Consider the following 12,778-nt stretch of genomic DNA (forward strand, 5'->3'; position numbering starts at 1 on the left):
CTGGGAGGGCCCTCACAACACCCTTCATTTGGTAATCTCTTCTCTATCTGAGCTTCCTTTTCACCTAGAGCCTGTGGCTGGCCTTCCATTCATGGGGCAAAATTCCTGGTACTAATCTCAGCCATTCCTGCACACACATTTTTAAAGTAAGAAATTCTTTCACAAATGGAATTGCTGAAAATAGGTAAAGAGAAGAGCATGGGCTTTGGAGTCTGTTGTCTGGTTTAAATACTAACAGACGTTTACGTGCACCCTGTTAGGTTCAGCTTGGGCATCCCTTTTATCTTCTGCAAGACATGGGGATGATGTGAAATAGAAGAGCTAAACTCCTAGCATAACTAGCCTGCTTCTCTACAAATGATCTCTAGCTAACATCTAAGACATCTTAATTATTTGTTTATTTGGGATGACACAGCAGTGCTCAGGGCTCTCTCTCTCTCTCTCTCTCTCTCTCTCTCTCTTTTAAATTTTATTGAACCATCATTAGATAGTTACAAGCTTTCATGTTTGGGTTACAATCACACAATGATGAAACACCCATCCCTCCACCAGTGCACATTCCCCACCACCAATATCCCCGGTATAACCCCGCTTTCCCTCCCTCCCTCTTCCTCCTTGGCAGACATCATTCCCCATAATCTCTCTCTACTTTTGGGCATTATGGTTTGCAATACAGACACTAAGAGGTTATCATGTTTGATCCTTTATCTACTTTCTGCACACATCTCCCATCCCGACTGGTTCCTGAAGCCATCTTTTTTCTCAGTGATCCCGTCTCTTTTCCAGCTGCCTTCTCCCTTTTGCTCATGAGGCAGACTTCCAGCTATGGAGCAATCTATCTGTCCCATGTATCTACTATCCTTAGGTGTCAGCCACATGTTATGTTGTTTTATACTCCACAATTGAGTGCAGTCCTTCTATGTCTGTCCCTCTCTTTCTGACTCATTTCAATTAGCATGATACTCTCCATGTCTATCCATTTATAAGCAAAGTTCATTACTTCATCTCTCCTGACACCTGCATAGTATTCCATTGTGTAGATGTACCAAAGTTTCTTTAACCAGTCATCTGTTCTAGGGCACTTGGGTTGTTTCCAGATTTTGGCTATTGTGAACAGTGTTGTAATGAATATATAGGTACAGATGTCATTTCTATGGTGCTTTTTTTTGCATCCTCGGGATATATTTCCAGAAGTGGTATTGCGGGGTTATATGGAAGCTCAATTTCTAGTTTTTGAAAGACTGTCCATATTGTTTTCTAGAAAGGCTGGACTAGTGGGCTTTCCCACCAACAGTGAAAGAGTGTCCCTTTTCACCCACATCCATGCCCTCACTGGTTGCTTTTGTTCTTTTGAGTGTATGCCAGTCTCTGTGGTGTGAGATGATATCTCATTGTTGTTTTGGTTTGCATCTCCCTGATGGCTAGCGATGTGGAGCATTTTTTCATTTGCCTTTTGGCCATTTGTATTTCTTTTTTGAGGAAACTTCTGTTCATTTCTTCTCCCCATTTTTTTTTGATGGGGTTGGAGGATTTTTTCTTGCACAATTCTACTAGTGTCTTGTATATCCTGGATATTAATCCCTTATCATATGGGTATTGGGTAAATATTCTTTCCCATTCTGTGGGCTCTTTCTGTATTTTGGTCACTGTTTGTTTTGAAGTGCAGAAGCTTCTTAGTTTGATGTAGTCCCATTTGTTTATGTTTGCTTCCACTTGCATGGTCAGTGCTATTTCATCCTTAAAGATGTTTTTAGCTTCCATGTTGTGGAGAGTTCTGTCTACATTTTCCTCTATGTACTGTATGGATTCATGTCTGATATTGAGATATTTAAAAAAAATTATTAGTGAAACACCATGAGGTACAGTTTTAGACTTACACATTTTTGTGCTTGGGTTTATTGAGGTCTTTAATCCACTTTGATCTGACTGTTTTGCCTGGCATTAGACAGAGGTCAGAGTTCACTTTTTTGCAGGTAGCTATTCAGTTTTCCCAGCACCACTTGTTGAAGAGTCTTTCCTTGTTCCACTTCACATTTCTTGCTCCTTTGTCAAAGATTAAGTGATCATATATTTGGGGGTCTGTGACAGAATATTCAACTCTGTTCCATCAGTCTGTAGGTCTGTTTCTAGCTCAGTACCCTTCTGACTTAATTACTACTGCTTTGCAGTATAGTTTGAAGTTGGGGAGGGTGATGCCACCCATCTTTTTCTCAGGGCTTACTCTTGACTCTGTACTCAATGATCACTCTTGGAGATGCTTGGGGGATCATATAGGGTGCTGGGAATTGAACCTGGGTTGATATTATGCAAGACGAGTGCTCTATGCACTCTACTAATTCTTAGCCCCCCTAAGACATTTTTAAACCACGTTATTAACTAATCCCAAATGCTTGATTAATTCTGTTTTCACACCTTCCAAACTGGCACAATTTCCAAGCCAGTGTTTTTTCTAAGCAAAACTCCATGTTTATGGGATACAACTGCCAAAGACATGGAAAGCAAATTATAAATGGCATTTAATTTTTTAAAAATCTGGATGTATTTCAAATTGGAATTAGGTATCTTTTATGCTAATAAAATAATACTTCAAGTGTTCATTAATAAAATACTATTTTAAATTCCTCAAAACTTTCAGGACAAACCTAAAAGATGACATTGTTAAATATGCCTTGAATAATAGGACAAAAATAACCAATCTTTTGCTTTTGTTTTATGGAGGGCACATGTAGCAGTGCTCAGGACTTACTCCTCGCTCTGTTCTCAGGGATTACTCTTCTAGTATCTTAAGGGTCCATATATGATGTCCAATATCGAACCTGGGTCATCCATATGCAAAGCGAGCACCCTACCTTCCTGCTAATCTATTGCAATACTCCCAAAACTAACCAGTTAGATGTATGAAACTGTGGAAAAATAAGCATTTACACAGAAAATGCTTCTCATGTAATAAATATTTCACAAAGTAAAAATTCATATCCTGGTTTTATATAATAGTGCTAAGCTGTTGATTTTCACTCTTCATTTAAACATCTTTTAAATTAATACCCAAGTTTGTTTGTGCAACATTCATTTTCATAGGCATTACCTCGTAGCTGTTAAAGCATGTGATTATTTCATTAATAAGATAATTTTTGTCTTTTCTTTTAGGACAACTATAGGAAGCAACAAATTCTAATATGCAAAGCACTAAGCACATATGCCATGATTAAGAAATAAAGAGAGGAGCAAACATTTACTGAATTTCCCAACCATTTTATGTCTTTTGTGAACAGTGTTGTAATTCAATCTAAAAAACATTTCAGGATAAATATTTTTGATTTTAATTTTACTTTTATTATTTACTTTTTTACTGAATCACTCTGAGCTAGACCCTTACAAAGCTGTTTATGATTTGATTGCAGTCATACAGTATTCCAACACACATCCCTCCACCATTGTACATTTCCCAGGACCAAGGGATATTTTCATCCATGTCTAATAGGATGATTTTTACTAATGCTTACAGAATAAGTAGCTTTCTCAGATTAAAAATAATTATATGCCTCAGTTACATATAGAAGAGTGGTATAACTACAGACGCAATCCATTGAATTGACAACACTGAAAACATTAGATCCAAACTACAGCCACCAAATTAAAAAAGATGACTGTCAAGTGACAGGTTGGGGAGATGGGGTTGGGAGGGAATCTGGGAACGCTGGTGGAGGGAAGGTGACATGTGGTGAGATTTGTCTTCGAACATTGCTAAATGAATCTAAAGCTAAACAATGAATAAGTTATAAACCATGGTGCTTTGATAAGAGTTACTTTGTAAAAATACAAAAAAATTTACAAATGAGTTATTTGTTATAATTACAATTTGAGTTATATGTATGAATATAAGACTATTTTTCAGTATAATAAATTTATAAGACTATTTCTCAGTATTTATCTATATTTTGTTTTTGACATTACTTCTTTTCAGATAAATCACATATGCTATATATTTTTTTTACTTTAGAGACAAAACAATTTTTATTTTTAGAGTTAAGGATAAAAACTAGTCCTGAGAATTCAGAAGGATTCAGAGAGAGTTTTGGTCAGAACTACTACAGAACTATCCCCAACCTCGACCCTCCAAAATCACATATACTATTTTATAGGGTTTTAGAGATGTGTGTTTCTATGTTAATGTGATAAGTTGAACTTTAAACATAATGGTGAAAATTCAAAATGAGTAGGACTTCTTTTCAACTTTTCAATGCCATAATACAAATCTAAAGACAATGCCTTAAGAATAAAGTTCTGGACAAAATCTAATAATGGGGCCTAGGTTCCTATGAAGAAGCATTAAGTCAATCTCTGTTGGTTCTTTTGTTCTTAATAAGCAAACTTTTTAGAGTTTGATATATTTTTTTCTGCCTAGATACTATTCAAAAGTGCATAATGTTTTACTTCAGACATTTTTGTATGAAGTGCAACAGGGAAAGGTAGAGAAGTAGACCAGTATTTTGGATAATCAGTCTTAAGAGTCTTTGAATTTGATGCCAGATTTTGATTATTTGGTGGTAAATAAGGAAAGAATATAAAATGCTAATTTCTTTTCTTACATGCTGTTTTTCCATGACATGTACTTATGGAAAATATCAGTTTTGGGAACTTACACAATGATGTTGATATTTTGCTCTTAACCAATAATTGTTGCAAGATTTTTGTTGTTGCTTAATTATATCTTAATGAGATAATGCTTCTAAGGCACCTACATGCAAAAGACTTTCTGAAAAATAATAAAGTAACTATTAAGAATATTTTCCCACTATATAGTTTCTCTATTGGACTTTCCTACCACTTAGTTCTCAAACAAGACCTGAAAATTGATTCTAATTTTCTGGAGGAGTGGAATTAATTCATATTTGTACCACTTTTATCCGTACTTGATGTTTTTTTTCCCTTCACCACCTCGCTCCATCTTTTCCTTAAGAGTTATTTCATTGAAACATTCCAAATAAATAATATTCACCTGAATCCTGGTTTCAAATCAGCTTTAAGGTAATCCTAGTTGAGATAAATTTGCTATAAAATATAATTATTAAATTATAATTATGCGGCCCACCCAGGTTTGATTCCCGGCACCCCCTTGTAGTCTCCTGAGCCCTCCAAGAGTAATTTCTGAGTGCGAGGTCAGGAGTAATCTGTGAGTGCTGCCAAGAGGGGCCCCCAAAACCAAGAGCTAAATAAATTTGAAAAATAAAACACACCTCACTAAGGGGGCTGGAGTGATCGTACAGTGGACAGGGCTTTTGTCTTGCACAAGGCTGACCTGGGATAGATCCCCTGCATGTCATATGGTCCCTGGAGCTCACTAACAGGAATCCCTGAGCACTGCTGAATGTGGTCCAAGAACAAAAAGAAACCATAAAATCACCACACCTGGGTGGGCCGCATGCAAGGCAAATGCCCTCCCCTCTATACTGTCTCCAGCCCCAGTGAGGTGTGCTTTAGGTTGACCAAACAATGGCCTCTAGTTAGAAGACAGTGACACTGACCTCTCACAGTTTTACAGGTGTTTGAGATGGGAAAGGCACTGGAAAGACAGAGTACCTTCGTCTTTGGGTTGGAGTGATAGCACAATGGGTAGGGCATTTGCCTTGCATGCTGCCGACCCAGATTCATTCCTCTGCCCCTCTCGGAGAGCCTGGCAAGCTACCGAGAGTATCTTGCCAGCATGGTAAAGCCTGGCAAGCTACCCATGATGTATTCAATATGCCAAAAACAGTAACAACAAGTCTCACAATTTGTTGTGCGACGTTACTAGTGCCAGCTCAAGCAAATGGATGAACAACGGGAGGACAGTGCTACAGTGCAATTCTAATTATAAATTAATTGTACTTTATTAATTATTTTATTTAGATACTATTAAGACATACATATTTCATGTTCTGTGATAGAATTTGTGGGGAACTGATCCTTGGGTATATCTCATTTTTTTTTTAAAAAATTAGGGCATAAAATGCCCATGACTTATGAACAAAAAATAGTTTTAAACTACTAAAATAATTATAGACTTTTAAAAATGTCTTAAGATAAACTAAATAGCTTAGTCATAATTATATAACTAATACAATTATCTAATCAAAATCTAGAATGAATATTTCTTCTGTACTTTTTTAGCTATCACACAGTGGCTTCGCATTTTTCTCTTTACCTACAGTTGAGATGCAAAACATTTGGTCACCATCCGTCTTATTTTGAAAAAGGGCATAAGAAGGAATTATTATAGAAATCACCTCCTTCCCTTCAGTTTAGCGGGTGATGACTCCACTTAAGGGAACGGAAATAAAGGGGAGGGAAACTTTCAATGCTCTTGGCTTACTTCCACATAGTCTGTGGACAATAAAGCTCTTTGATGTTTGGTACATTCATAACCACCTAACTCAGCATTCCAGTCAACAAAAAGTTATTTTACACTACTTTTGATGTAATGAAATAAATTAGCTAGACATGGTTAATCACAGAGCTGGTCGTTATTACATCCAAGGAAAAGCCATTAAAACGAAGAACAAAGGAAAATTCCCTAGCAGACATACACAGAGCTGACTCAAGAATTCTGGCATGACTTGGTGTTTTACATGCAGCTTCACTCTCACTATTTTTATACACAAGACATGAATGTCAGTGGTTCCATAGGAATTCTGCATACCTGCCTGATTTGCTTATTGCTTATTCTGTGAGACAGTCATATTTGCCTTTACTCGGTTCCAGACATATTTGGCTTTGATCATACCGCCAGGCAAAACACAGACAGATTCTGGAACTAAAGCAGAGAAAGCTCGTTTGTAAAAATATAATCCCACTTAGGTCATCTGTTTATTGCTTTGCTCAAAACATCTAGGTTTTCAAATGGTTAGGCTAGTACAACAAATGCAAATCCTATAATAAATGAGAGTACCTACAGGTTAGCACATCAAAGGGAAAAAAAAAATGCCTGCAGATCAACAACCTGACAAGTTGGTTTATTAGTTCAGCTGGTTCTGAAAAGAAGCCAAAGTCATGTTTCCAAGTAAATGATTTATTTGTATTAGTGTGTGCTTAGCTATTTTATGAAAATAAGCAAACAAGTTTTATTAGAGTAACTTGTATGTGAGGGATATTCTGATTTTTATAAAGCAGAATATTTTTATTTTCATTATTTTTATACTGAAAATTAATGAAATGCAATATTTTACCCATATTAAAACATTTTTCCAAACCTGGCAACAACATGAATCAGTGGTCTTGAAATTAAACTTCTAATTGTAATATATAAATGCATTTTTTTTACTTAACCATAGGCTAAATAAATCAATAAAAGCTGTTTTAAATAATAAAACAAATATTTGGTAGACTAATACTGATTAAACATAAAAGGCACTATTATAAAATAAAAGCTTCCAATGACCAAATAGAGATCAGAAGGTACAATTTTTAAGAATGATGACAAAGTCAGCTACATATGCAGGAAACTTCAGCAGGCAATCATTGTGAAGAGCATTTGAAATTCCTTATAGAATGTTACGAGACTCTCAAAGGACAAAAATAATGGCACAGAATTATATGGCATGGCACTCCATTTACATGGCAGACAAAGAATTAGAAGTGTCAAAATTTAACAAAGAATTTCAATTATGTACAGAAAAACAGGTACAAGATACGGAGCATGTGTGTAGCATTAAGCTACTGAATTAAAAAATTGTATCGGAGATTAAATATATCTGAGGGTCCTTCTAAGGAGTGAACTAACTTCAGCCAACTGTACTGAATATTCATTGTTAGTTCCCTATTTTATAATGTAGCTTGGGTCCTGTAGCATTGGCAAACTATAGAGCCACTCTGGTGGTGCACAGGACCACTAGGGCTACACTCAGATGTGCTCAGGAGACCATGCAGTGCCAAGAACAGGAACACAGGACTCCAAATGCAAAGCATGCTCTTTTGAATACTGTACTATCTCCCTAACCCAGAGATAAAGTATATTTTAAGAGTATAAATAGAGATATTATGTGAAAACTGTGCACAGAATTAAATATAACGTGGATCACACAAAAAATAGACTCAGTTTTACATAGAAAAGACCGTCAGAAATTGATAGTAGAATCCCAACAATGAGTCACATGTAGGAAAAGAGAGAAAGAATATTTTTTAAAAAATGAGAAAATTATAATAAATAACAAGACTCCATTAGAAGAGTACATGTAAAACCTGGAAGGTAAGATTGGCAAAATGTGAACACAGACCGGATTGAAGGAAATAATAGCAAAGGAATTCCAGACTTAAAAAAAGAACTAATAATATATGTAGGTCTAGAAATCGAATGTAAATATTAAATTAACAATAATAAAAATTATTGTATAGAATACAACCAAAAAGCTAACATTAAAGATTGAAGAAAGCCAGATCTCATTCTCCGAAAGGATCAACAAAATGCAAAACACACTCTTTGATAAATTCTGCAAGAAAAAGAAGAAAAGCTCCTATAATAAATTTTTATAAATTAAAAATAAAAGTAACATATTACATAAAATAAAGAATCATGAGATATTACTATTGCTCATCAAAATTAAAACAAACTGTACAACATGGTAAAAAAAATACATTTTTAAATCATACAATGTTCCAAGACAGAATGAGTGCTGTCTCCCAGCTCCTCGGAGAGGATGGGAACCTCTGCTTCCCCAAACCTGCCACTGCTCCCAACTCATAAGAGAACACGGATCTCTTCTGAGTCATAGATGTGTGCTACTGAAGGAACAATAAGCCCTCACCCCAGAAGTATATTCTTTCTTTCTTTCTTTCTTTCTTTCTTTCTTTCTTTCTTTCTTTCTTTCTTTCTCTCTCTCTCTCTCTTTCTTTCTTTCTCCCTTCCTTCCTTCCTTCCTTCCTTCCTTCCTTCCTTCCTTCCTCTCTCTTTCTCTCTTTCTCTTTCTTTCTTTCTTTCTTTCTTTCTCCCTTTCTCCCTTCCTTCCTTCCTTCCTTCCTTCCTTCCTTCCTTCCTTCCTTCCTTCCTTCCTTCCTTTCTCTCTCTTTCTCTCTCTCTTTCTTTCTTTCTTTCTTTCTCTCTTTCTTTCTTTCTTTCTTTCTTTCTTTCTTTCTTTCTTTCCTTTCTTTCTTTTTTCTCTGTATTTATTCCCTTCTTGCTGATATTTTTTAAATCAAATCTTTGTCAGATACACAGTTACAAAGCTGTTCGTTGTCCAGTTTCTTCATACAATGCAATGTTCCAGCACCCATCTCTCATTATTTCCTTCCACCGATGTTCCCAGTTTCTCTCACCACACCCACTAACCTGTCTCCATGACAGACACCTTCATTCTCCCCCCCACCTTTCTCTCTCTCTCTTTCTCTCTCTCTTTCTCTATTTCTCTTTTTCCCTTTCTCCCTCTTTCTCTCTCTCTTTCCCTCCTTTGAGCATTATGGTTGCAATACAGATACTGGAAGGTTATCATTTTTGTTTCTTTACCTATTTCTGGGCTGGAGCGATAGCACAGCAGTATGGCGTTTGCCTTGTGCGTGGCTGGCCCTACAGAGCCAGGTTCAGTTCCTCTGCCCCTCTCGGAGAGCCCAGCAAGCTACCGAGAGTATCTTGCCCACACGGCAAAGTCTGGAAAGCTCCCCATGACGTATTCAATATGCCCAACACAGTAACAACAAGTCTCACAATCCACAATGGAGACCTTACTGGGCCCACTTGAGCAACTCGCTGAACAACGGGAGGACAGTGCTACCTATTTCCAGTAAGCTGTTTCTATCCAGAGTTATAACTTCCAACGATCTTTGCCATAGTGACCCCTTCTCTATCTCAACTGCTTTCTCCCCCACCTCTTCTCCACCAGGCAGTCTTCAACCATAGACCAGTCCTCCTGGCCCTTGTTTCTACTGTCTTTGGAAATTATTCTCATATTATGGGTTTTATAAATATATATAAATATATATGTATATGCATGTATATATACATATATATCACAATAAATTAAATAATTCTATGTCTCTCTCCTTTGGACATTTGACTTAGCATGATACTTTCCATATCTATTCATTTATAAGTGAATTTCATTACTTTATTTTTTCCTCACAGCTTCATATTATTCCATTGTGTAGATGTACCATAGTTTATTTAACCAGTCATCTGTTATCAGGCACTTGGTACCTTTCCAGATTCTGGCTATTATGAATAGATCCCAAAGGTATTTTGGATCACCCTCTTCTCCTTTGCTGGAAGCCTGCATACCGTGTGGTGTCCACCAATTTCACAGTTTCATGCTTCTGGAATGCCACAGGTACACACTACAGGATAAGCCCAGTCCAAAAACTGTTTCCTTTAAATTATGTGAACTACCACCCTTAACCTCTTTTTTTGTAATATAGTCCTGCTCCCATCTGTGCAGGCTTCTCCAGCAGACTTGGATATGGGGTAGCATTGACAAGCTGCATCACATCTTTCTTCTGGCAGGTCTGCAGTAACCCATAGACACCTATCCATGGAATGCTACATGCAGGCACAGCTCTTCCCCAAGTGGTCATACCCAGGTTGGGCCACAGAAGCTATCAGGAAGTATTAAGACCCAAACTGTCTTTTCTAGTTACATAATTACCACTCACAAAAAAATTTGTAAAATATTAAAGGACTGGAGCGATAGCACAGCGGTAGGGCATTTGCCTTACAAGCGGCCAACATGGCTGACCCGAGTTCGATTCCTCCACCCCTCTCGGAGAGCCCAGCAAGCTACCGAGTGTATCTCGCCAGCACAGCAGAGCCATGATGAATTGTATATGCCAAACACAGTAACAACAAGTCTCATGATGGAGATGTTACTGGGCCCACTCGAGCAAATCGATGAACAACGGGAGGACTGTGATTAAAGGATATATTGAAGTGGAATTGAAAGTGATAGAGAATATAGGAACAGTTTATAACAACAGAATTCAGAATGACTATATCAGTGATTATGAAGGCAAAATATATACCAGCACCACAAGCAAGAGGAAATAGTAAAAAAAAAAAAAAAACTTTGCCTTTCATTTCACTTAAATCACTTCACTTAACTTCCCGTTAGTGGTCAATTTGCTTGAGCGGGCGCCAGTAACATCTCCATTTGTCCCTGTTGCGTGCTAGTGTAGCCCAATGGCATCTGTTCGCTCCGGGAACATGAAGGGCCTCAAACCGATCGTTCATGATCTTGACGAAGAAGTCTGACCATCTGGTAGGTAGGCGGCCACGCGGTCTTTTGACATCCCGTGGAATCTAGTCAGTAACAGCTCTAGTCCAGCAGTCGTCTTTAAATCTCATTACGTGATCAGCCCATCTGATTTTCGACACCTTGGCAAATGAGACAGCATCCCTGATTCTTGATCGTCTACGGATGTCAGAAGTCCGGATTCTTTCTCTCATTTGAGTGAAACGTGATATTCTAAGCATAACTCTTTCTATTCTTCTTTGGGAGACCTGAATAGCGTACTCCTCTTGTTTGCGTAGGGCCCAAGTCTCTGAGGCATATGTTAATGCAGGAAGAACAGTGGAATCAAAGAGATGTGCCCGGAACCGAAGGTTCTTCGTCCTCTTAGCTATTTCTTCGACGTTCTTGAAGGCGTTCCAAGCCGCTCTCTTCCTCCTGCGCAGCTCGGGTGCCAGGTCATTTGTCATGTTGACCTCTCGACCTAGGTACACATAGCTGTTGCATTCGGCAATGGTCGTTCCGTTGAGAGCGAATGGGGCGTCAGGAAAGAGGCTGTTTCTCATAAACATTGTCTTCGTAAGATTCAGCTGTAGTCCTACCTTTCCACACTCACGGTCAAAGTCGGCCAGCATTTGTGCCGCTTGGCTGATGTTTGGTGTTATTAAAACAATGTCATCAGCAAAGCGGAGGTGGTGTAGTTGCCGACCATCTATCTTCACTCCCATTCCTTCCCATTCCAGTCGTCGCATGATGTTTTCAAGGGTGGCACTGAAGAGTTTCAGTGAAATGGTATCACCCTGCCACACCCCTCTCTTGACATCAACGATCACTTCTTTGTAGAATGGTGAGATCCTGGTAGTGAATCCGCAATACAGCTCACGGAGGATCCTGATGTATTGGGCTTGAATGCCCTGATTGGCTAGGGCTTCAATGACCGCTTCTGTCTCAACAGAATCAAAGGCCTTCTTTAAATCAATGAATGTTAAACAGAGCGGCATCTTGAACTCCCGAGAAACCTCAATGAGCTTGGTTATCGTGTGGATATGGTCGATGGTCCTGAATCCTTTGCAGAACCCAGCTTGCTCACATGGTTGTCCTTCATCTAGTGTTCTGCCAATCCTATTTAGGAAGACTCGAGTGAACAACTTGTAGATGACAGACAGTAGGCAGATCGGGCGATAGTTGCCAATGTCATGGATGTCTCCCTTCTTGAACAGTAGTACGGTCCTGCTGGTTTTCCATTGGGACGGAACCTTGCATTCAGACAGGTAGCGAGTGAAGAGCCGAGCCAGTGTATTGATGAGTACTGACGGCAGGTTCTTCGGGTGTTCAGGTCTGACCTTGTCTGGGTTAGGTGCTGTTTGTTTCTTTACCAACGAAATGGCGTGTCGGATTTCAGAAGGGAGAAGTTTGGGAACGACATATCCATCCTGTGGAATTTGGTATATCAGCAAGTGGACATGGCTATCGAAGAGATTTGAGTAGAAGTCCTGGATAATCTTCTCCATTGCCATTCTGGAGGATGTGATGGATCCATCAGGACGTCTGGAGGGCAGTCATCTTGGTCTTGTAGTTGGCGAAGGACAGGC

The sequence above is a fragment of the Sorex fumeus genome, unplaced genomic scaffold (assembly GCF_029834395.1).
Source record: "Sorex fumeus unplaced genomic scaffold, SorFum_2.1 ptg000038l, whole genome shotgun sequence".
Lineage (NCBI taxonomy): Eukaryota > Metazoa > Chordata > Mammalia > Eulipotyphla > Soricidae > Sorex > Sorex fumeus.